Raw genomic sequence first — 26,046 nt, 5'->3', positions numbered from 1 at the left:
GAATTTTCACAAGATGTATTCAATAGAAGAAATTTCTCAGTAGGCCCACAAGTTCAGTATAAAAGCCCTAATATTGTCCAGGTTTCCTTAACATTTGATGTGTTTACCATTCTTTCTGAAGTTTCCTTTTCTGTCTACCAGAACATGAGTTTCTTGAAGGCAGGGAAGGCCTTAGTCACTTACTGTTATCAATGGTCAGCATCTAAAAAAAGAACCAAGTATACACAGGTGCTCAATAAATACTTGTGTGTTGTGTATCTGCCTGCTAAATTGCTGATCTTAGAAATCCGAAATTCTTTATTTCTCCAAAGATAATAAACTCAATTTGGTTGAAGATGTCTTGAATAGATGATGAGGATATAGTGATAAAGGTGAAGTTAGTTGAATTTACTCAGTTAGTTTACTAGTTTATCACAGCAGTACAAAGGAGTGACTCCCAATGAGTTGTGAACTTGTATCTACCGCTTGTGTAGTGTACTCTTAGAGTCATGCAGAGCTTGACCATGTGACTTGCTTTGCCAAACAGGACATCAGTAAACATGATGCAAGCAGAAGCCTGACAAAGCTCCTATGCTTTGTCTTCTTGGAATACTGCTACTGGTGAACAAGTCCAGGCTAACCTCCTTTAGAATGAGGTACCACATATATATAAAGAGAGAGCATTTGGAAAATACAAAGAGGCCATTCAGCCATTCTGACCTTTCCAGCTCTCCCACCTGAGTCACCAGATATGTGAATAAAGCCATTCAGGACCATCCTGGCCCAGCCAACATGTCAAAAGACTATAATCACATGAGTGAGTCCAGTCATTGCCATCTGGAGACAAACAAGCAAACAAAAAAACAAACAAAAAAACCTACCCAGATGAGCCCAGCCCTAATCACCAATCCACAGAATCATGAGCAAATAAATGGTTGTTGCTTTACGCCACTAAGTTTTAGAGTGACTTGCCATGCAATAAGTAACTGATGCAGTTACTATGTTTGAGGGACTGAGATAATTAATTTATTGTCTCGTTTTACTCACAAGATAGCACTTTAAGGTGTGTACCATTATTATTGCTACCTTACAGAGAGGGAATCTAACATTTAGAAAGGTTAAATAACTTGCCCAAGCTGGCAAAGCTGGTAACAATGGGGGAGGGATGCAAACCCAGGTTTGCCTGATTCTGAAGTCTGGTTCTCAACCATTGGTCTATATTGCTTTTGTGATGAACTTTGCCAATCTGACCACATCTGGGGTCTATCATCTTTTGTTTCTTTAGATGGACCTAGCCTACACTTGATGCTTTATGGGGTTTTGCTTACTGCAATAAAAAATTATCAATCTTTGATACTTCGGGGGTCGTTTTTGTATAGATCAAACTGAGATGAAGTATTTATCTTAGAAAAGACCCCAGGATAGTGCCAGAGGGGGAACAAAGAATTTAGTTTTCTCTTATTTTTGTAGTATTTTCTAAAATTGTTCTTAGCAGGTAATATGTATGAAATACCAGAGGCAAATGAAATATTATAAAGTAAATTGAATCATAACAAATGACAGATTTTACAATTCAGCAAAATATGAAATATTTCTGTCTTAATGTTTTCAATGTGCCTATTAGCAACATAAATTGTGGTCTAAAATGGCCGTGCAGTCTTGCAACATTTGTTTGCTATCAGCATCTTAGAGGAAGTAAAGAAGCTGGGATTGTTCATCTTTCTGAAATGTATTGGGGGTAGGTTGGTATTCTATCAGCACAAAAATTTTATTTTGAAAACCAGGATGTTGTTTCAAGGACTATGTGGGGGCATATCACCGGCTTCCTTATCAGGGAGGCACATAAATTCTTCTAAGACTCTTACTAATCTTCGAAATAAGATAAGTGTAGTATTTAATTTCAAAATATGGCCTCTTTCAGTGATAAAAGCAAAGCCATCATTTCTAAAACTGTGAAGGCAATGGAAATCTTTGTAAAACTATCTCTCAGCAGGGACGTATAGATCAATAGAAGCAGTTTAGTCCTTGAAAGCTATTATTTGGGGACTTTCTCAAATGTGGGAAAGGCAAGGTTTCTGGAAGCCATTGGGAAAGGTTTTGGCTTTGGCGATGATTATTAAGAAGAAATAATTATATATGTACTCATTTTCACCCAACTTTTTTTTTTTTTTTTTTTTTTTGAGTCAAATCTTGCTCTGTCATCCAGGCTGGAATGCAGTGGCACAATCTCTGCTCACTGCAGCCTCTGCCTCCCAGGTTCAAGCGATCCTCTCACCTCAGCCTCCCAAATAGCTGGGCTTACAAGCTTGTACCACCACACTTGGCTAACTTTTGTATGTATAGTAGAGACGGAGTTTTACCGTGTTGTTGACCTCAGGTGATTTGCCTGCCTTAGCCTCCAAAGTGCTGGGATTACAGGCACAAGCCACCCTTTAATAAGAACGCAGGTTTTTCAGAGAATGACAACAGTGGAAGTCACCTTAAGGGCAACTAAGATTCATGTGATCCTTTGACAATCTGTGTGGGAAGCTGAACTCACATATTCTACCTTGCATTTTGGGTGTCAGGGAATCAGTAGCACCTTAAAAATAACTGCAACAGGATAAAGGATGAGAGGAAAAAATAAACACTGTTAACAAATAGTTTATTAAGGAAGGAAGTCAAATGAAGCACACTGAACTAGTCATGTGCAGAATAAATATAGACAAGCACAGTTCCAGAGATACACTAGAAAAAAAAACCCAAACCAAATACACTGAAAGGAGCCCAAGGGTAGAGATAATAGCTAAGCGGGCTAAGATATTGGCTATTGTTTAGGACGAAGAACCTCACATAGAAGGATAAATGTTGAAAATAGATCTGAGCATTAGTTGGGGGAAGAAACCACTTTGACCAAAAAAAAAAAAACAAAACATATATATATATAGAGAGAGAGCATTACACGAGGCTCTTAACATTCTAATGTGGTATGGGAAGGCAAACCATGCTTTTTAAAGATGAATTTTTAAAGAGCATTAGAAAAGGAGTCACTACTTCTTATTACAGCTGTTAGGAACAGACAATTTGAAAGTTTAAGAAACAATTGTTTATTTAAATAAGTTTGGAATTGCTCTTCTTTTTCTGGGTAAAGGTTTAGACATTCTTTGAGCCACAGGTCTGAAAGATTTTGTAATTGTTTATGTAATGTTTCCAACAGACTTCAGCCCTCATGCTCCTTTAGACCAGCTCCAGAGGACCTTTTCCATAAAGGGCCAGAGAGTAAATATTTTAGGCTTTGCAGGCCATATGGTTGTTGCAGCTCCTCACCTCTGTCATTGTAGCACAAAAGTGGCCGTAGAGAATACATAAGTGAATGTGTGTGGCTGCGTTCCAATCAAACTTTATTTACAAAAACAGGTGGAAAGATGCACTTAGCCCACGGCTGTAGTGTGCCAACCCCTGGCCCAGCCCATAGGTTGCTTCCAGGTGGTAAAATAATTGATACCTGCTTTCTATTCTGTCCATCTTTTTTCTTATGACCAATTTCATTAAATTTGGCCAAATTCCTTATGCTGTACTGATGTGATGAGTCACATTTGGGTTTTTTATGTTTTCAGAAATGGCAGAGTTGAAGGTTTCTTTGATAGGCTTCTTCTGTTCAGGAATGCTCTGTTTTAAGAAAACATAATATGGAAGACCGAAAATTTCAAAATAGTAAGTAAATAAAGGGAATAGTTATTCACCTAACAAGAATTTTTTTGCTTTGAAAAATAACTCCATGAAGGGTTTCTCTAAAATGTTTCTGTCCTTCCCTGACACCACACTATCTATTTACAGACAGTATCTTACTAAACAACATAGGAGGAAGCTGGGGAGAGAAAAATTGGCTAAATTATCAAAAAAGACTGTTAATTGAAGATCAACCTAATACAATGTATTTAAAGCAAAAAATGCAATGAAAAGGAAAGCAATATTTATGTACTTTTCAGACACACAATTACCATCTGAAAAAAGATGTGATATTTTCAGCTCTCTGCTTCCACTCCAGATTCCATGGCCCCTTCGTTTATCAGTGCCAGTTTGGGTGCCGGTTCTGTGTGAAGTGAAATAATAAATATCTTGTATGTTAGCAACGACGGGCAGTCTACTGTTCACAGCAACAGGAAGCGTTCATTTTTAGATTGTAACATTATCTCTAAAAGATCAAGAATGGATAAAATAAGATTTGCTATTCAAGCTGACTAGACCCTGTATCCTGTAATTTCCTTTGACCACTAGAATTCAGTAGAAAGTTTCATATTTGAAAAGACTTGGGACATTTCATTGCAAAGGATTATTTCATTTTACTATTGTCTTTTCCACTCAAACATCTGTTTTTCGGAAACCAGCATTAATTTTGATTAACTGAAGGAAAAAAAGCAACTAATTAGTGGAAAAACTATTATTTCTAATAAGAAATATTTTCATTCTTTTGATTTTATCCATGTTTGGTGAACAGATGTACATTTGTGATAAACCAGTGAATTTTGAAAAAATAAATAATGTAAAATAAGTAAAAAGGAAATGTAACTAAAATCTCAAACACTTCAAAAAGAAAAGAAAAATATAATATTCTCCCTGGTAATGCTCCCCTTTTTCTTCATCAAATAACTTATGGATAACTGGGTTTCTCTCGACGCAGTGATTTGCCGTGCATCTCTGTTTCTTACAACTTTGAGGTCATATCGTTTACGTAATGATCTTGAAGAAGAAAGAAAATGCAAAGGGAAGTATGAAATAGCTATAATCTGTTTCCTTTTAGAGTAGACAAAAATTCATAAATTCTAAATGATCTTTGTTATTTTTTAAAATTCCAGATTTACATAAGACAGGATCTAATGTCATCTAATACATCTAATGTCTTGCTAAAACCATGCAAGGTGAAAAGCTGGAAAAGATGAGCTCTTTATACAGGCAGAAACGTTTTGTTTGTGGTTGATAGGGTAAAAATTCCAAGAGGAAAAGCCTGTACTAGTTAAATATGTGCTGAATGCCATCCCCTTCCATCTTCCCTATCTTGTATCTTCAACTTCTACCTTGAAATCTTCCTGTCACACTACAAACATATTCATACCTCTCCTACTAGGGAAAATAGCCTCATGAATCCTGAATTCCAACTTAACCTGTTATCCTGCTGTCTTTTCTCTTTTCCTCTCAGCTAAGCTTCTTGAGAGAACAGTGTTTATTTCGTCTCCCTCACCTTACCTTCTCAATTCACTGCATCTTTCATCCCCTAGCCTACGAATTTTTTACTCAATTGCTAAATCTAGTGGGCCCTTTAAGTTTCCTTTTATGTTAAGATAGAGGCATGTGTTGCCTTTTTTATTAAAATTTTCATATTGCCAGGCTTGCTTCATTATTTGCATGTGTATCTCTTTCAGTAGGATGGGTGTCCCAGGAGGGCTGAGATGTTATTTAATTGGAAACCTTAAGATGATTGCAATGCCTGGCTTATGAAGGTTCTTAATAAATGTTTCTTAAACAGGTTTTTCCTAATTGGACTGCAATGATTTTTAGAAATGTGGAAGTAGCAGGGTATTTATACAAACTTGTATTCTTGTTGGTTTGTTTAAATGATGTGGCCTATCTTTCCACATGGTTTGGGTTTGAGGGACTTGTTTCCTGTTTCTTTTAAATGGTTTCTTGCTTTGAAACCATTTTGCTCTGAAACACCCCTGTGAGTTTAGTCCGCTCTCTCAGAGGAGGTCTGGGGCCCACAGCGGGCCTCCCAGTCAGGTCTGGTGATGATGCACGACATTGCATTGTTGGCTTAGCCGCCCGGGTGGTTGCCTGTTTGTGGGGAGAGGAAGTAGCTACATGAAAACCCTGGGGAAGCCAAATGCGGCCTCCACATCCAGGCAACTGGGGCTGGCTCCAGTGCAACAATGGCCGGCTACTTCTGAAAGAGCAGCTGTGACACAGCTTTCCTAGCTCACATTCTCATCAGATGTGTCCTTTAGGCGACTTATTTTATTTTTTTTTTTACATCATTATAAAACAATATCATCATATTCTAAAATTTTGGAAGATTAAAGAAAAAAATCATTCCTATTATCTACACATATTGATACTTTGAGGTTGTCTTTGACAGTCCTTTTTGTCAGCATTTAAAAAAAATTGGTTGTCATTGTAGGGTCCACTTTTTTCACTTACTGGATCATAAGCAGTCTGTTGCTATGTGGTCGTATAATCATTTGAAATCAGGCCACTTTTAGGCTACATTTTGGAAGTAAGGGAATCTTGAGGCATATATACCATCCTGAACAATGTTCCTGAAGAATTGAATTCCACTGTTGTCCATGAAGCACGAAGTCCAGGGAATTCCCATGACTCCAGGTGATGCTGTTTCTCTGCAGCAGTTACTCCCTTTCTGTGGTCTTTCTACAAGTAGAGGTCAAGACTACCATACGGGTGCTTTTCTGGAGCAAAATTCACACAATTTTACTGAGTGATTCCAGTCTCCAGAGATAATTATATACGCAGAGAGAGATTTTATGTACCAGAATATTTATTTTAGTGCTTCTTTTTATATGTATGATTTTTAAAAATTAGTAACAATCTACAATGCCCGACAATCGAGGAATGATCAGATAAGAATGGGATAGGCTAGTCTGCGTCTGAAGTTAAGCAGAAGTCAAAAAAGAGAGAAGCTGACCAGCATTTCTACACAGGTCAGTCAATGAACAAAGTGTGTGTCATATTAACTCCAGATGAGCTTTGAATTGCTCAGAAAACACCAAAACAAAGGCAAGTTCGTTTGGGAAATATTGAGGAGAGGTTAAGAATCATTTCCATAAGACACAGCTAGGCAAATCCAATGTGGGAGAAAATGACAATGTCAGTGATGTTTCCTGTCACTCCAGCATCTTTCCTACAGACTTTCTTAGTTCTGTGGTCAAAATTTGCTTTTGCTTTTATTTGCATATTTTCTGCTCCCTCCCACAATGATCTCCAAGTTGGGTATGCCAAAGGAGACCATTTTCCTTAAGAATTTATTTTCATTTTTTCTTCTTCTGGGATGGTGGAGCTCATAAGAAGCAAGAGAACACCTTTGTAGCCCAGTGCAGCCAGAAGCTCTTGTTGAATCTTGTGATGACATGCATGACTCCTGAGATTACACAGCCTTCTACATTAGAGCTGCTCTAAAGTCTCATGGACTAGCTATAAAATGGGAAGTTATAAAAAGTACTGCTATTCGCTATCCGTCGGAAGAAGAGCAGTGTTTATTGAGTGTGATGGTCATCACTAGGGCTGGTTACCATGCAGTTTTAGTCCACCTTGTCCCCTATTCTGGGCACAGGGCTGGAATTCATTTCCTGGACTTATATTGTAGTTGAGGTGGTATATTAGTTTTGGCTAATGAGTTATGGGGCAAAAGTGATGTGTGTCAATTATAGGCTGCACATTTTATTAGTAGTATAATTAACCACTGTCTTGTCCCCTCTGCCGTGACAACTAGCAAGGTTTGACAAAGTTGTTTACAGAGCATTGTTTAAAAGATAAAATCACAAGACTGCTCAGAACAGGGAGTGACTATGAATTCAAACTCTTGCTTTCTCAAAGGAGAGTTTCAGTGTGAAATTAGTTAAGTCCTCACATGGCCTTTTTTTCTTTCCAAGTGGGGTAGGATGAGGCAGATTCACCCTAGAAGCCTTCAGGCATGCCACTGTAGCCCCTCCCTTGCTGAAACACAAAAACCTATGTCTTGGCTGGAGCTTTCTTGGCTTCCAAGTCTAGACCTCTGTGCCCAGTGTGTTCCCATGTATTTGTGCATCAAGATTCACCGAAGCCTTGTGTGAACGAGATCAAGACCAGGAGTCACATTGCTTGGCTTGGCCATTTAACATCTGTGTGACCTTGATAAAGTTAAAATTAACCCCTCTTAGCTTTGGTTTGTTTCCTGTAAAATGGGGTTAGTAATAGTATCTTCCTCATAGGCTATTGCGAGGATTCAATGAGGTGATGCATGTAAAGTGCTTAGTATGGTACTTGGTACGTGACGAGCACTCCTCTCTCTCTATCTGTGTGTATACTGATTCATTTTGTACATTTAGAAATAACCCATGCAAAGTAATCCTATCTCCATTTTAAGATTGTGAAGGTTTTTTCCTGCAAGACGAAAGAAGTCTTGGAGTAGCAAGTAACCAGTTTTTATTTTGTTGTATTTTTTTTAGCCACACCAAGGATGCAATACAGTCGGCCCTCTGTATCCATCAGTTCTGCATCCATGGACTCAACCAACCGCAGATAAAAAATATTCAGAAAATAAATTCCACAAAGTTCCAAAAAGCAAACCGTGAATTTGCCCCACACACAAAGTACTACATTGAATCCAGGAGAATTGAGTGATGTGTAGGCATTGTTTAAGGCATTGTAAGTAATTTAGAGACGAAGTAAAGGATAAGGGTGGATGTGCATAGGCTATATGCAAATATGTTGCATTTTACGTAAGGGACTTCAGCACCCAAGGTTTGGGTTATGGGTGGGGGTGTGTCCTGGAACCAGTCCCAACGGATACGGGGGAATGACTGTACTTTGAAGAGAGAGAGTAGCAATGTTCAAAATGCAGGAAGTGAAAGAAACACAGAGAGCATTCTTTGGAAAGATACTTGAAGGTTTTTTTTCTAATCCTCATTTCAAACCTGGGTTCCCACCCTTTGCCCACCAACTCAGAGACAACTTTTTCTGACACAAAGGGAGAAAAGAAAACATATTTTTGAACAACACTTTTTTCTTGGAGGTTTTCTTTTTGAAAATGATTTTTAAGTTTGTTTGAGGCAATTTTTACTGGGATGAACCAGCTTCTTTTGGAGGGTGGACAAGTCACTTCCCCTCTTAGATTTTATCTGTTTCTTATCTGTAAAATGAATGCATTAGGGTTGATAAGTCTTCCTATATCTGGTGTTCTTTGATTCTACCATTCCCTGTTTAAGCCAGAGCCTAGGAATGTAGATCTGGAGGCTGTTTCTGTTTTAGATTGTGGACTAGAAATTAAGCACACACTGCCCCAACTCCCCCAGCTGCCTGAGACTTGAGAAAAAGTGAGACTGTAGCCCTTCGATTTGGCGTTAGAGCTCTCCGTGGCATTAACCTGTTGTTGGTCTAACGTGTGGGGCCGGAGGAAACGTGCTCGCAATCTGTGAACATGGTTGCTGCTGAACAAACGCGTTTTGCTTTCTTTCTTTTCCTTTTTTTCTTTTTCCCAGGAGTGAGGAGGGGGAGGAAAAAACCGGTCTTTGTTGTGAAGCCACGGTCCCAAACTTGAACCTAGAGGAATGTTACAGCTCTGAAAAAAAGTTAGGGAGCAGCCTTGCAATTAAGCACTCAGTCACAACAAGAGGGTAAGAACGTTCAAGGCACTGGATTGAAGAGACACAAAAGTCAGGAAATGACCCTTTCGTCGGGATTTCAGAGGCCGCAGAGGAGAAACAAAGTCCTCTCACAACTTGGGAAACTTCGGACCGTACCATCCCGAGGGGGCAGGGGTGGGGGAGGCCGGGAGAGGGCAGTGGAAATTGACATCTTCGCTCCCAACGAGCCGTGAGTAAACTGAGGATTTCCCGGCTGAAAGGACTCAGTGTCTGCCTGTCCCCGGCCCAGAAATGAAAGCGAGTTTCAGCCGATCCTCATTGTGGAGCCTGCTGAAAAAGCAGCCCGGGTCGCCCCGGCCAGCCCCGGCGTCCTGAATCGGATCCCTGTGCGCGCCAGGCCGGGCCGCGCGCCCGGGTTGCAGGATGGCGTGCCCAGGCCAGCCCATCTGCGGCCGCGGGCCGGCGGGGAGGAAGCGTCCCTGGGGATGAATGGGGCTTTGTTCGTAGGCAGCCGCGGCTACCCTCTGCAGGCCCGGCCCGCACAACAGAGGCTGTATGCGACAGGAATGGAAATGAGCCTCAGGCCCTGCCCAAGGAGCCCCATCCCCTTCCCCGCGCAGGGCTGAGGAATGCTGGCCAGCCGGAAAGGAACCCTCGCGGGGAACGCCGCTCTCGCGCCTCTGAAACCCCATTGAGAAGAACCCTTTGATGCAATTAAAGCGTATTTCATTGCAGGCCTGGGAGGAGGGAACGACCGGCAAGCTTTTTTCTGTCTCGGACGTGTGTGTGCACCTTTGTGGGCCGGGTTACTTCGAGAGCAGGCAGGAACTTGAGCTCCCTCTCTCGCAGACGTTCTGTAACATCAGAAACGCGTACCCAGAAGCAGATTGGTTTTCACCAGGGGTGGGATCCAATTTGGACACCATCCAGGCTGACCTGCAGGCCGGGGTTCCTACTTTGAAAGGCTCTTTGGTGCGCCTTACACCCACCTTCCCTGCTGTAAAGGTTTAGGCGGAAAAGAAATTGCGTTTGCAGGAGGAAGTTGTTTCTGAGGTTACCGCTCAGCATTTTCCATTTTCTCAGTGGTGGGGTGGGCTGTGTCGCATATCGAGAAGTGATGTCACAGCCAGACCTGCAAAGTGATGTAACCTGCAAGTGTTGAAGGACGACGAGGGGACAGCTATTTTGATACTCGTATTATTTTATAACATTTCCCTACTTTTTCCATTGAGACAACTGTGTGACCTCAGAAAATCCACACAGCCTCTCTGAGCTTAATATTTGTGGTATGTTAAAGTGAATATCACAAAGCCAGGGAACAAATGTCATGAAGTTCTGAGTGCTTGTGGAATTCTTTCCGAGTTGGAGGTGGACACGTTATATACCTGCACACGTGGAAGATACGTGGGACTGGAACTCCAGTAAACAAAGAGATCCCATTGGGGCCTCTGTTTGGTTGCCTTTGTGTCACTTTTTACTAGGGCTAATTGTCTAATGTGTCCTTCCACTAGTGTATGCCTCCTTGAGAACGTGAACCTTTAAACAACAACAGCAACAAAACAACAACAACAAACGAAGACAGAGTCCTGCACGCTCTTCCAGGCTAGAGTGTCGTGTGCCGGCCTCAAGCTATCCTGCCGCCCCACCTTGGCCTCCTGAAGGGCTCCAATTACAGGAGGGAGACACTGCACCCAGCCAAACCTGTCTTTTTTTCTGTATCTCCTGTGCCCAGAGCAGTCCCTGGCCCTGATAAGGGTTCAACAAATATGTCTAATGAATGAACGAATACATTCAGGAGTGTAGGGATTGATACTAACTTGCTGGCTGTTTTCTGTTCCTTATAAATCTAAATAAGAAATAGGGAGAGCATGGTAGGTCTTTGGGGTCCTCAGGCGAGGCATAAGTTCAGGAGAAGTTTGAAGGAAAGGGTTGGAAAACATTTCTGAGAGCAAAAACATGCTACAAGTGTTTCCTGAAATGACCCAAAGGAGAGCGCGGCACTCAGGTGGAGGAGTCACTTTTTCCAAGTGAGTGGATGGTTAATACTGGCAAACATGAATCATGTTTTATATTCGTAAGAAGTGTGCCTAGTCAATCACTGATTCTTTAAATCCCCCAGGGAAGCAGGGAGGGAAGAGTAGTGGCCATGCATGATGGACATCATTGTTTCTTATACGTTGCCCTAATGTGTCTCCATGGTTCTTGTTATTTTGGGCCTGGTTTAGACTTCTATTTCATTGTTTTCCTCTGAGGTCTGGAATACACGAATGTGTTTTCCACTGAGAAAATCCAACACACTTTTGCATCCCAATCAGGAAGTTGATAAACATGAGATATTAGAGTACTTGCTACCTTAAATATACCTCCACATGTCTGCAGGAAATACCACTCAAGTAATGCCTCGGTAAGCAAATGCATGCTCCTGTCTTCTCCCCTCACTCTTACATCAAACACACACACACACACACACACACACACACACACACACACACAATCACACTGATCAGATGGTGAGTAATATAAAGTCTGTTTAAAGATGGGACCCCCATGATTCTTTGTTTGTGTCAGGGGCAATATGCCAAACACGGCTGACCACAACTTTGTTTCTTGTCCTGTGGGTCGGTTTGGCTGTTATTCTAGTCATCATTTTGTCTTGATGTGGGCGTCATCCCTGAAAGTGGAGACTCTTTTTCAGACTGTCCCATGCTTGTCTATTTAACCAGGTGAATACAACCCACTTAAAACTCTCACATGGGAGGTGATTCCAGGGTAGAACAAAAGTTGTATAGTAGTAACAGTTGTGGTTCCCTCCCTGTACAGAACTAGTGAGTTTTCATCAAATCATTGAGTATTTCTGTTTCTTTCTGATTTACAATATGCTTTTGTAGAGCACCTTTATCCTCATTTCAGATTGGTCATTACTAGGCAGTGACTTGAGTCGATCTACCTGATGCTAGCAAATAATCAATGATTCAGAAGGGATTAGTGAAAGCAAGGATCAAAGGTTCTTGTCTGATTACCTTCATAAAGTCAAAAATCTCAAGTGATCATGTTTTAAAAATTTTGATTTACTTGTTTTTTTAAAAAGACTATACCTATTTATCTGGAAATACTCACAATTCATTAGCACCTTTTATCTTGAGATCCTAGAACTCCACATGCTTGGGAATTGTGGATGAGGAGAAAGTTTGCAGAGACAGGTCCCAGAAGAGAAAAAAACAAGGATTGTCATTCCATACTGCCAATTAAGAAATTACCTCAGAGAGGTAAAGTGGCTTGTCTGTTGTCACAAATGGTGGAATTAGAGTTGGATCTCTATTCTCCTGATTTCCAAGACTGTCCTCAAGGCCTCTAGTGCTTTAATGCCAGGGAACCCTGCTATGTAGATAGAAACCAGACTCTGGATCCCAAGGGACATAGGAAAGCTGCCTCGTCAGATTTGATAAGATTGAGATAGCTGTATTGCATGCTGCTTTTCCATTTTTAGAAGGTATACATTATTAGCTCAACTTCCCTTTTCTTCTGCCTTATTTGTCCAGAAGCCAGAAACGTGAAGAGAAGACCTCGCCTTGATTTGCCAGATGACCCATGGCCCTTTTAGTCAAGTTCCTGGAGAAGTTAGGGTGGAGACTTATTTATCCTGTGTTTGGGGCAATAAAAGGGGAGGGGCCGCCTCCTCCAGCCTGTCCTAAAAAACCAAAAAGCAAGGCTATTTACTCAGCCCTAGGCTACTAAGTGCTGGGGTGGCCCATGTTGACTTAAATGAGCCCTTGCAGTTAGGTGGGGCTCTCTGGAGCTGTTAGTCATGTGAGGTTGCCAGGGCAACTTAATGTCTTATGAGCTGGAATGCTTCAAGAAGTACAAAGAGGAGACTACAAGAGTGCATTGCAACTTACAGTCATATGTTCAATAACATGTCATCTTTCCTAATGGGGCTTTTATTTTTATTTTATTTTGTGGGATTGAAAGATCAGAAGCCGGAAATTATCTGGAGAGGATAAAGAAAAGGAAAAATTAAAGGAGGGGGCTATTTCTGTTCCTTATGTGGGCAATGATTAAACAAGGAGAACATCTGGTCCTGGAGCGGGTCTCTGCGGTGCTGCTTTTAATTACCCCGTCATTTGGTCTCATGCTAAATTAGTGACTGTGGGAGCAGCTCAGATCTCCAAACTGACAGCCCCGAAGAGCTCAACTTAGCCTGCCACATAGTCAGAGGGGAAACACGGAGCTTCCGGTTTCATATTTAAACCAGGGATTGACTCATAATTGTAGCTGTCAGGAGGGTGATGGAGACATTATGTAATCTGGTTCTTATGGCGATGTGTGTTTAAGGTTTCTGCTCTGTAAATTCCAGAGGAAATTTTGTGTCCATTGAGGGAGAGCTTGCTGGCTGCTCTGTGGTGTGCCCTGCAGGGTAATTACAGTGCTATTAAAGGTTCCTAAATCTGCCTGAATCCAAACATGAATGAATTTCCCCCTGAAAGGCCCTCCTGTTTTTCCATAGACTTTTAAATGTGGATGAGGTTAGGCGAAATCTGGCAAACTGCAAAGAGGCAGTATGCTGGCCCAATAGGGAAATGTAATAATGGCAAGCCATTCAGGTCCACAACTATTTTTTTTCTGGACCACATAGCTTCCCTTACTATTTCCCATCATTTCCAGTCTCAGAGATTCTGAAAGCGGACACCAGTTGCTTCTGGAAACAAAGCACTGGGGCTGTGGATCGTTAGTTCCATTTTCATGCTGCTTATTACTTGCCTCTCAGAGGTTTCAGGGCCTCTGTGGACTGGTGTAAGTTTGCTGGGCAGCCAAGGAATCTGCTTGAGGCAGATACAGTGTTTGCTGCCATCAAAAAAAAAAGAAAAGAAAACAAAAGAAAAAGTCAGATGAGGCTGTTTAAGTTTAAACTAAAAAGAATGTACTTTTAACTATTTTGCTGGACGGAGACTTGTGGTATTATGTGATTGTTCTCTGTACCCAAGTAATATAAGTTTTGGCTGCACGATAAGAAGGATTCATTCATAGAGAATAGTGCTGATATTAGAAGAATAACAGTAAAGATAAAATAGAACTTTAAAGGGTGAATGGGAGTTATGGTGGTGGGAGTGATGAGGACTGAAACCCTCAGACACCCCCTGACTGCTGGTCTGGTTGACCCAGAGTTCCTGCATCTGTTTCTGTACCTTTCCTCCCTTTCTTAAAAAATCCCCAGTCCACCGGTACTTGGAGTGCTGTACTTGGCCTTTTCATGACATCACAGAAGACAATGGTATATAAAAAGTAGTTTTAGTCAAAATTAATAGCTACATGTGTAAAAATGCATCATCAAAATGCTGGATATCATGGTCATCAATCAATCATCATCATCATCATCTATATTGTAATTGATTGCAGTTGGGTGATCTCTGTTGTAATCTCTATTTTTCTAGAAAAATGAACAATTGGGAGAATTGGATATTTGCCCGTTGGTCTTTGAAACATGGTACTGGAAGTGAGCAATGTTCACTTAACAAGAAGATGGAAAAATCAGCACTTGCTTTCCTACCACGCCTGGGAAATTTTTATTTAAGGTCACCCCATAAGTAGAATGGCTTGTCTTACTATAGTGGACCACATTTGCATTTTAGCTTTGCTTACCTGGCTCCAAATATTCAACTGATATGAGAAAGTTATTTTAATGAAAATAATATATTTAATATGCTTGTGTATATTTAATATTCTTGTATACATAGAAATGTATATTTAAAGGAACCATGAAAAATTACCCCTATTCTTTCACAGTCTCAAGGTGTATAATCTTTATTAGGAAATAGTGACGGTATAAAAACTTGATTTATTTTCTCCCACGAGGCTGAAGTTTTATATGAATATTATACAGTCACTATAGCTTGGGACAGTATCATCTGACTGATGGATGATGCAGGGATGGATAATTTCATGAGTTGTCTAGCCAGAGTTTATTCATTTTTCTAGTCATTGAAATGAGAAGACTTGATATGACTCCTATTGAGATACTTTCAAAGGCAACCATCCTTGTAATGGATTTTCTCTGTCAGAAAATTAGGTACTGATTTGCCTATTATTTTTCCCTGTACCAGAACGTACAGATGGACTGGGGATTCCTCTTCCAATTAACCCATTTATGCCTGAGGTTACAATTTTTGGAATTTATGGAATCAGACCTTGGTGATGACCTTGAGCAGTAGGATATAAATAATTCCCACGTGCTTAGCATTCCAATAATGGAACACTAGGCATAAATAGGTGAAGGGCCATTAGCTTATAGAAAACGATAATCGAAGACAACAAAACAGTATTATCCTGGGGGCTTAAAGAAATTAAAGTGAGCATTGGATGTGGTCATCAATAGGACATTTCCCTTTCTTGTCTTTTCTGATTTCTGTATCCAACCCCAGGCTTTCATCATTGAGAATGAAGTAGCCAGAAGGGACAATTACCAGAGATAATAACTTATCTTTGATTTTAAAACATTAGGGAATTTTAATTAAGATTTATTAATAAATACATTGAATTTAGTTTGATTAGAATTACAGCTTTAGCTTGGCCTAAAAATGCTCCACCTTTCTGGGATCCTCCCTTCAGTGTTCTGACTCTTGGGCCACATGTGTATTTAGCTCCGTGACAAAGAGCCTTGGCTCCTTCAGGCACGATGCCCACATCATCAAGGTTAGAGGCGATTATAACTGATATGGGTTGCAGTCTGTCTCTGTCCTTGTAAATTCTGGATTGTACTTGCTCACTCCTACTTTATATCTTATCTTCTCTTCCTGCAGACCCATGCTGTGGACTTCAAGCTCCAGCATCGTGCACAAAGACAACAGCCTTACAAGGACTGCTTAACCAGCCCCCATTGTGTCAGGTCAAATTTCCATAAGAAACCCACTCCTCCTGATCAAAACACACACACACACACACACACACACACACACACACACACACACACACACACACACTCTTCCTAATGGTTTTGCTTCTCTGATTGAATTAATATTACTAACATTAATCTTGTTATGCAGGTATCAAAGAACTAGGTAGGATTGTCTCAAACTCTATTCATTCCCTGTAGAAGTTCAAAGTCCTCCCTAAGTTTTCTCCAAATTCTGTGAAGTCCACATTTTCATGGTCACTTTTGGCATATCTAATTTACACAAAAGACCCTACAAAGCACTTGTGAGTATAATGTATTTATTAAAAATTTTGATGGCATGGGCAGACAGAAGTGCAGTTCATGTTGAAACAAAAATAATTTCAAATTTAACTTCACTCATCCTTATTTGTAAAATGTTTCTCCACTATCCCATCCTTAGATAATAGATACCCTTCTCTCATCCTATAAAATCCCCAGCTTCTTGGTGCCTCTCTCCTTCCGCTTTTTCCCTTCTGCTTTCTTTTTCTCCTAATACCCCCATCCTCTTGTTTGCAAGTGCAGACAAGCTTAACTATCTCTCTTTTCTTTTATGCTAAGATTATTGTGGACATATGTCCATGTCCTCAGGATCGAACCTTCTATTCCCGATGGCTATTTTTCCAAGCCAAGTACTGTTGCAGTTGTTAAGAAAACAAAAATGTTACCTGGTTACAGTGATAACAGGAGCAGGAAGCATACGTTTAGTGCTTACTATGATCCAGACTCCAAAGGCTCTTTGTCTTGTCTCATGAGATTCCCACAAAAATTCAGTGAAGCCTGGCCTTATGAGTCCTTTTAACAATCTTGAGATCGGATCATAGAAAGTAAAAAATAAAATAATAAAAAAGCAATTACAAAAGCTAATATTTATTGAGTTCTTATACATCAGACACTGTTTTAAGCCCTTAATGTGTTTTGTTTTGTTTTTACATTGACTCTTCACAAGTCTACTAGTTAAAAAAATTATCCCCATTTTACAGATAAAGAAATTGAGACAGAAAATTAGGCAATTTTCTCATAATACGTAAGAAGTGGTGCCAGGAAAGAAATGGAAACCAGGCTGCTTGAATCTGGAACTCAGAATACTGTTTGAGAAGGTAAGAAGGTGTTTAAATGTTTCACATGTAGTCAGTTTCCTAACTCAACTTCATGACACCTTTCCTGGCTGACCGAATATTTCAACCATCCTTACATTTTATATTTTTCATCCCTGTTTAATTTTTTCTCATGGTACTTAATACTGACACGTATTTTACTTATTTATTTTTTTTAATATTCTGTCCCCACTACTAAGATGTAAACTCCATGAGGGGAGGGACATTGCTGTCTGTTTTACTCACGATCTCACCTCCAGGGCTGATAGGAATGCCTCGCATGTAGTAGATGCTCAGTAAGTAGTTACGGAATGAATGAATAAATGAACATATGCATGTATGAAGACCTGCTTACACAGAGGACAGGGCCTTCTTTTAGGTTTTGCAGATACGTCAGGAAAACCCCTTTTGAATGGAATTTGAAAAGGCTCTAAATTGGTGGGCTGTAAATGTGATCAGACTCATGTTGGGAGATCTTCAAATACTGGGCTCATTTTCAGTTCACCTCATGTTCCCTTCTGTTCTCCGCCTCCCCTAGGTGTATATGTTTAACTCTCTCCATCCCGGTTTAACTGCCTTCTCTGTGGGCCTATTCTCTAGGAAATTCTTTGGCCAATTTACTTTTCCCATGTATAAGATGGAGATAATTTTACTTTTAACAACTTCAGCAGGATTTGGAAGAGATCATAGAGATGATAGGAAACAAAACAAAGTATTGAATCTTAGGAAGACTCTGGCTATGGAAACATAAATGAAAATTAAGATAAAATCCTTTTATCAGTCATCTACCTCTCCATAATTTGAAACTTTCATCTCAACGAAATAACACATAAGGCTTTGTAGAAATGATGACTTTTGTGACTCGTTGCTATTTTGACCTTTAAACAATTTTTAAAAATTATTGTTAGAAATTACCTAGCATGTATATCTAGAATTCTTTTTGTTTAATGAGGAAGTTACTTTTTCAGTTTGATTTTTCTATTTAGGCTGGTAAAATGTATTAAAATTGTATCGTGAGTTAACTACAAAGATAGTATCCACTTATTAGGTCAACAAACATTCTCAAACATTTTTTTATGGCAGACATCATTTTGGTAATTAAAACAGCAAAAATGTCAGTGAGAAAAACAGAACCCTGGGTTCTTGTATCATTCACAGAGAGATGTTTTTTAGAGATTGGTTATTGTATTAGCTTGTTAGGGTTGTCACAACAAAGTACCACAGACTGGGTGGCTTAAACAACAGACAGTTAATTTCTCACAATTTTAAAGACCAGCCATCTGAGATCAAGGTGTCATCAGGATTGGCTTCTCCCGAGGCTTCTCTCTTAGGCTCGTAGGCGGCCATCTTCTTTTTCTGTCTTAATGTGATCTTTCCTCCGTGCCCATCTGTGTCCGGATTTCCTCTTCTTATAAGTCATTGAATTAGAGCCTCACCTCAATGACTTCGTTTTAACTTCTTTGCCTCTTCAAAGCCCTATCTCTGAATACTGTCACATTCTGAGGTCCTGGTACTGGACATTAGGGCTTCACTATATGAATTTTTGTGAGGACACAGTTTAGCCCATAGCACTTCTTATATTGCCAGTCTCTTTGGGTTTCCTTTTACTTGTTTAAAATAACAGTGGTGCTTGCTATACCTGTTATTAACACATCACTTAGTGGTTTTCTTTCTTTATGAGTATTGCAACTAGGTGGAAATAAACCTCGCTTTGGGAGTGACAGTAATATCAGAGGTCATAGATGGACCAAACTTTGATCAGCATTGCACAAACCCACCTAAATGGACAAGGGAACTGTTTTCTAAGATTTAAGCTTTTTGGAAAGTATCACACAGCTGAGCATTTCTTAAAGGGACTACTAAAATTATTGAACCAGACTAGACTTTTGACTAGATGGAATTCAAAGTTAATTTTCCTCTGGCAACCAATGTGTAGAAACTTGGAAGACAAGTTTCAGGTAAAATAGAGGAGTTTAGATCCCATCACCATCATTATTATTGTCAACATCATTTTTACCATGTCACAGTGGATGCTTTTACACTATTTTCTTCTCCTTGTTCTATTTTCTTCCCAACAAGTTTGTGAGCTGCTTGTGGGTAGGAAGTCATTTAAGACTGTTGTCCATGTCCATTTAGGCTTTGCATGATGCTGGGCACAGAGCTGGGGCTTGGAAAGCACTCATTGACCAACTGCAGACTGGTTGCTGAACATGACAGGCAGAGGGGAATGGTGGTGGAAGAAGGATAGTAGGGAAGGGAATAGTTGACTGGCATGGCATAGTGAAGAGTGAGTCCCCAGGTGATGATGGCACTCTTGCCCTTGATCCAGCTATTGATGGAAGTCGCTGTGGAGTTCTGATGAGAAGAAAGAGATGACTTTGTGGCTGCATGAAAAATGGGCTTCAGAGCAGGATTTCTCCAGTTTTATGAAATATAGACTTGTCATGATCTGCAAAAGAGGTGAATTATTAGTTTCTCCTCAGCTTTAATCCGTACTTCACCAGAGAAAACGCAAATGGTGGCAAGTGGGTAGGCAGAGAAGTGGGATCAAAACCGAGTTTCCACTAACTTCCTCTGACAATGGTTATAGTAAAACATTCTGACTAGGAAAAGATTAATCTCCGTTTGCAAAATTAAAAAGAAAACAAAAAACATGTGGAAAATATTATGTTGATGCATGTTTTGCTGAACAGATGGTGACGGTCCACAAACTTCTCAAGGATTTCCCTTCGAGGATGAAAGGAGAACATTTTAATTTGGCTGGGTAACCTAGAGTCACTGAATCTGTTATGATCTTGTCTTGTCTCTTCTTACAGAAATCCTTTTTATTGCCAAATTGTGGATTTTTCTTCCAATAATTTTTAACAAATTACTTTAATCTGGAATACCCAATTAGCACACAAATGTGATGTTTCTTTTTCTGCTAGTTTAGTGTTTCTCCACAGGCAACACCTCATCTTTGTGTTTTACATATTTATGATTCTTGTTTTGAGTCCCTGAAAGCACGTCAGATATAATGTGGACTGGCCACTTATTCAAATCTATGTTTTACAACTGGGGAAACCGAGGGCTGGAGGCTTCTGTGACCCTCCTCAACATTTCACAATGAGTCACAGCTGAAGAAACATTAGAAATGGATTTCTTGAGTCTGAAGTCATTGACCTTTCACTAGCCTTTTTAGAAACTGTGATTCTTGATGTACTTGAAACCTATTTACTTCTGTATTTTCTTTTTCTGTGCTCTCTCTCCTTTTTGAAGAGTCTAAAGAAGACATAGGGAAGAGATTTTCCCATAGAGATCCCCCGATTGTTGGTTTCCTTTGAAATGAAACCACAGCTTTTCAAGTAGAACTTCGCAGAGGTTTATAAGAGGAGCCTGCTACACAGCTGAAGGAGGAAGAGGAATGATTGGTTATTAATTTAGCACTTTCCTTATGTCATCAGTCATTTCTTCTATCAGGGGACATTTTCTTTACTAGAAAAGAAAAAAAAAGTTAAAATTAAGGACAGCAAGCAGTGGCCAACTGTTTACCATTGATTGAGGTCTGGGGACAGGTGTTTAGGATTTTATTTACTCCGCTGCTCCCTAATGACTGCCCTCCTTTTTCTTCTTTTTCAGAAAAAACTTTTTTTCTTTTTCTTTTTTTTTTTTTTTTTCTGAGACCGGATCTCGTTCTGTCACCCAGTGCTGGAGTGCAGTGGTGTGATCACGGCTCACTACAGCCTTGCCCTCCTGGGCTCAAGCGATCTTCCCACCTTAGCCTCCTGAGTAGCTGGGACAAGAGGCACACACCACCACACCCATCTAATTTATTTTTATTTTAATTTTTTTGTAGAGATGGAGGTCGCACTGTGTTGCTCAGGCTGGTCTCAAACTCTTGGGCTCAAGCTATCCTCCTGCCTCGGCCTCCCAAAGTGCTGGGATTACAGGCATGAGCCACTGCACTGGGTCTGAAAAACAGAAACAAAAAACAAAAACAAAAACAAAATCTTAACATATCTGTCCTCTATCTAGACTCATCTAGAGTGCCTCCATGAGATAAGCGGCCTTACAGAGATCCAAGTGAATCTGGGCCCATCTTGTTGATGCTGAGGTTTGGTACCTGGTGCTGATCAGGGAGGGATGACTTGAATCTGCATTGATTTGTAATTCCAATGTACTCCAAACCTCTGAATAGACCTGGAGACTGTGACCTGGAGCTGCACTAGCTGGCTGATTCTTCTTTCCCTTATTTAATGATCCTTATGGATAATTGGAAGGTTGTCCTGATACGATGGCCACTCTTCAATTATTGTACACATCCCTTTGGTCTTTATTTTCCGTTTTTATTCCCTTCTCTCAAATATTCTTGCATACATTCACACTTTACTCCTATAGTCTCTACTGCAATTCATTGCTTAAAGCTTTCTAACACCAGGAGTAAAAGAAGAAAGAGATGTTCTGCTGCTATTAACATGAGTAGCTCAAAATAAATTTGGAGTGTGAGTGTTTTAAAATCCGAACACTCTTATGAATTTCTGTTTCCATCTCCAATTTAGAGTGAAATATCAGGAAGAAACAAGGAGAAAAGTAGTTGATTTATTATGTAGTTAAGAAATGCTAGATGGTTTGCACAGATCATCTCATTTAATCCTCACAACAACCCTGTGAACTGATTACTATTATTAGCCTCATTTTGTAGACGGAGGGACTATCAGCTTGGCAGCTCCACTGAGGCAGTACTCTCATCTTCGTATCCCCAGGGCCTGGCATGTGATCCTTAGCACAGCGTTTAATAAGTAATTAATGAATGTGAGTGGCTGAATTCTCCCCGAATTTATCCATTTTGACCCCTGGATCTTTATCACACCTAGCTTTTCTTTTCCATCTTGCCTTTGAAGTCTTTCCTTCCTCCTTGACTATTTTCCATTTCTCACCTCTTTCCAAAAAGAGCTTGAGGTGGTTCACAAATATATACATATGTATAAATACACATGTATTATTCAACACTATAAAAAAATAAATGAGGCAATCAGGGAGAGTTTGCACTTATTTTTTCTTCTCAGATTTATCTTCACTTGCCTTGACAAAGAAATACCACTCAAGGTTTTTACTGCGGATTTTCTTACATTTAAACTAAATATATAAGCTGGTTTTCAAAGGTGCTGGCCACATATACTATTCCCTTGTGTTGATATTCCAATGTCTATGTCACCTGAGATGGCTTTAGTGAAACATTTGTCGCTGTCCTTCATACTACCCAGTTGTCAGTCAAAAATTAAGCAACTTATATGGGGTTAAAGTTTCAGGTAATTTACCCATCAGATAGTGGTGTATTTTCAAACTATGCTCCAAAGATCTCTGAAAGTTCCATAGAATTAAGTCGGGACAAACTTGGAGGATAAATGAAGCTCAGACAATGAATAGGGCTCTGGGTTCCTTGTCTTTGTTTCAACCAGAAAATCTTTACTTTTATACTTTTTGTATTTGGGTTCTCTTTTGAAAATTTATTTTCAAAATAAGGATAAAAAGCCACAACTCTACCACTTTATTCCATTTTTATTCATGTCTATTTCTCATTAAATGTCCACATCATTAGCCTAAGTCCAACATCATGTATTACCTAGTTCTGTTTTCTTTAGAAGCTTTGAAAAATCCTTTTCATCCTCTTCCCTTTTATCCAGTATTCAAATATATGCTGACTCTGTAATTTTTCTATGTCATCTTTTTAATGCCTGGCTTAAAAAAAGAAGATATGCAAGTGAAATCAAGAAATGACTCAGAGGCCAACACTTATTTAAGGAATTCCTGAGAATGGACTGTGTGGTCTGCAGAGACACATGCACATTATACATAATGCACTTGGGCTCTCTAAGGTAACTAGAGGTCTTAAAGGTGTAAAATCGAAATATCTTGAAATTAAAACAAAACTCCAGGGCTGCTCCACTTTTGGATATCAATGGCTCCTGTATGAAAGGAATTGAATTTGAGTGTTTTTGTGTTGGTCCTGAGGACGAAGGTATTGGTTTCTTAGAAAGTCCATCTATGGTAAAGTATCACCTCTCTCCCACAGGTCGACAGTCTTGTGTCTCAGTCCTCTTTGTCTCAGGTAGTGGATTAGGTTGTCAGTACTTTGCAAATATCTTGCTTAGCCCCAGACACCAATTGCTCTCCACTTGTTTCCTTCCATTTAATTCTCCTGTCTTACAACCAACATAGTTTAATTAACCTCACCTTGACTTGCAATGAACTATAAATAAGCTATATTTTCCATGGGTTCCTAGAATGTCCAGGGCAATAGACTTAGGGACACCCCTGGGAATTTTATAGCAAGATAACATGGAACCCGTGAGGAGAAACATAAAACAAAAACAAAACTCCGTGGTGAAAATAACTAGATTCGGGGAAAACAAAAACAACAAAACAAAACTCCAGAGGGATATGAATTTGCAGCCTGTTTGGGCAACAGATTCCTAGTTATACATTTTTCAAAACTGTAAAAAGTAAGCAAGAAACTCCTCCCACATTGTGGAATATATACACTAGCAAAACCAGCTGTAAAAGCATTCTGAAACTTAGGCTTGGGGTGGAGAGACAGAAGTGCGTGTGTGTATACGTGAGCGTGTGTGCGGGTGTGCGTGTGAGCATGTGTGAGGTGGATTACAAGAGGAGTGAGAGAGAAGATGGTGATAACTTTTAAGAGGATGATTTGCAAAGTGGCCTGCATGTTGATTAATCTTTAGAAAAGTGCTGAGCCCTGGAAAGTCCCAGACAGTGGAATCTAGCTAAGTTTAGCAATTCAAAGGGCAGCCGTGAAAGGGAAAGGGGGTTCCCAAAGGTCAAAATGCAGGCTGAGGAATGTGGAGAAAAAGAACCGTCTCCGTTTGTTTTAGGGCTTGGGGAAGGATGAAATATTAAGGTCTATTTAAAATGTACAGATAGCAGCAGGACGCGGTGAGTCACACCTGTAATCCCAGCACTTTGGGAGGCTGACGCAGATGGATCACTTGAGGCCAGGAGCTCGAGACCAGCCTGGCCAACATGGTGAAACCCTGTCTGTACTAAAAATACAAAAATTAGCTCGGCGTGGTGGCACATGCCTGTAATCCCAGCTACTTGGGAGGCTAAGACACAAGAATTGCTTAAACTTGGGAAATCGAGGCTGCAGTGAGCCAAGATCATGCCACTGCACTCCAGCCTGGGCAACAAAGCAAGACTCTGTCTAAAAAGAAAAAAAAAAAGTACAGATACCCAGGTTGTGTTTAGCTCCTCTTGACTCTCTGGCCCTTTTGGTGACATTCCACTGGTATCTGCCTGTCTCTCTACCCCTCATCCCTGTGGTACTGGCTTCATAAAACATAAGGGGCATGGTTACCTCTCGATTCTTGTCTTAGGATGGGCAGCTTAGCCTATATGCCAGGCTTACTTGATCAGTAAGCCACAAATATTTGTTTAGCATATGTATTCATATGCCAGGCCCAGTACAGGAACTATGAAATGCAACCAGCCTCTGCTGCTGACTTTGGACTGATACTCTTTAAATATCTATTTTATTAACTATTATTTAACCAGGGCCACTTCTTTAATTGCTTGTGTGATGGGCGGAATTCCAAGGTGGCTCCAAGACGCTTGCCCCCAGTATCACTGTGCTGGTTATATTGGTTTATGTGGCAAAAGAGGTTTTGCGGGTATAATTACGGTTATTAATCAGTGGACCATAGAAGAGATTATCGGGGTGGGTCTAATCTAACCATATTACCACTTAAAGTGTTCTCCAGCTGGTCGTGGGGAAAAAGTCAGAAATTTGAAGCAAAGGAAGGATGTGAATGCCACTGCTGGCTTTGAAGATGAGAAAGGCCAATGCAAGGAGCAGAGATCAGCCTTTAGGACCTGTGACCAACTCCCCACTGAGAGCAAGGAAAGCAGGGACCTCAGTCCTGCCGATCATAAGGAACTAAACTCTGCCACCAACTTGAATGTGCTTGTAAGTGGATTCTTCCCCAGAGCCCAGCTTTGATTTTAACTTCCTGAGACCCTATCTACAGAAACCAGTAGAGGCCCTCTGGACTTTTGACTTACAGACTGTGAGATAGTAAATGAGTATTGTTTTAAGATGCTAACTCTGTGGTAGTTTGTTATGCAGCAATAGAAAATGAATGTAAGGTCGGATGTGGTGGCTCATACTTGCAATCCTAGAACTTTGGAGCCCAGTGTGGGCGGATCACCTGGGGCCAGATGTTGAAGACCAGCTTGGGCAACATGGCAAAACCTTGTCTCCAAAAAAAAAAAAAAAAAAAAAAAAAGATACTAGCCATGGTGGTACATGCCTGTAGTCTCAGTCTCAGCTACTGGGGAGGCTGAGGTGGGAGGATCACTAGAGCCCAAGAGGTCAAGGCTGCAGTGAGCCAAGATTGTGCCACTGCACTCTAGCTTGGGCAACCAAGTCTAAGGTGAGCAGGCTTATGATCCAATTCTGGCCAATGAGATTTAAGTAAAAGGCTGTTGAGGGGCTTTGGGAAAAATTTTACTTCTTGATATAAGAGACAGAAGCTGAGAAGAAAAGCTCTGCATCGCACTGTCACCTGCTTCCTGCCTTCCAAGGTGATGTGATGATGTGCTGCAACCGTCTTGTGACTATGAGCAGGAGGCCTTGAGAATCACAGAAATGCTGACTAAGGGCCTTGATGCCTTGGAACCAATGCTACTACTCACACCTAGATTAGAGAATTATATTTAT

At 40.3% G+C, this 26,046-nt stretch overlaps 1 long non-coding RNA gene across 1 annotated transcript; it reads left to right on the top strand.

The window, feature by feature from the left end:
* Positions 1–10,884: 10,884 nt before the first annotated feature.
* Positions 10,885–25,319, top strand: LOC114679375 (uncharacterized). The gene is made up of 4 exons (XR_013395321.1): positions 10,885–11,335; positions 16,103–16,188; positions 17,217–17,333; positions 25,078–25,319. It is a non-coding gene; the product is annotated as an uncharacterized LOC114679375 (long non-coding RNA).
* Positions 25,320–26,046: the final 727 nt, after the last annotated feature.

The sequence above is a fragment of the Macaca mulatta genome, chromosome 7 (assembly GCF_049350105.2).
Source record: "Macaca mulatta isolate MMU2019108-1 chromosome 7, T2T-MMU8v2.0, whole genome shotgun sequence".
NCBI classification, from domain to species: domain Eukaryota; kingdom Metazoa; phylum Chordata; class Mammalia; order Primates; family Cercopithecidae; genus Macaca; species Macaca mulatta.
The sequence above is the reverse complement of the archived record's forward strand: the minus strand, read 5'-3'. Positions and strand labels throughout refer to the sequence as shown.